Source organism: Ciona intestinalis, chromosome 5 (genome assembly GCF_000224145.3).
Source record: "Ciona intestinalis chromosome 5, KH, whole genome shotgun sequence".
NCBI lineage: Eukaryota > Metazoa > Chordata > Ascidiacea > Phlebobranchia > Cionidae > Ciona > Ciona intestinalis.
Window position 1 is genome coordinate 3,432,975 of NC_020170.2, and position 690 is coordinate 3,433,664.

Here is a 690-nt window from a genome sequence, read left to right on the forward strand (position 1 = left end):
TTTTATTGTTTTAACTATAATAACATAACTAATCAGGCAAAAATCGACCCTGCAAAATTACACGATGTTATTACAAAAAAAACTATAAAAATGACCGATTTAAATAAATTTACTTGAATTATTATTGAAATATTCGTCGTAGAAATGTACAATGCTGCGAATTTGAAAAGGAAAAACAATACAATAATTAGAAAAGAATAAAACACGAAAGTAATCTACTTTACGCTTGCTTTAAGGGTGGTATGCAGAAAGTATACTTAACTTTTTGCTTGATCTTAGTTTAGCTAAACGGAGATCATGCAAAAAACTTAAGTGGTATGCAGAAAGTATAATCAGTGATTCTTAGCTGATCTATGTTTATCTTTTTCGTGTTTGTGACGTAACAATGGACGAGAGAATTTCTCTCGAAAATTACTCCACGAAGAAGCCAATTCTCGGTAAAAATGGCGACAAAAATGTTTAATAAAAGTCAAAAACGAATTTGTTATTGTTTTTATACCTTTAACACAATAGTAATCAATATAAACAGTATAAATAGTATGGAAAGAGTAGCAGCAAGTCGGAGTAAGGTCAGTAAGCGGTTACCGAACTTTTGCGATTCGAAGCGCTTTTTTCTAAAAAGGCCCAGACTCCGTTAAAACCTATAAAAACGATCCAATACAATCTATTTGACATGATTTACAGAAATAA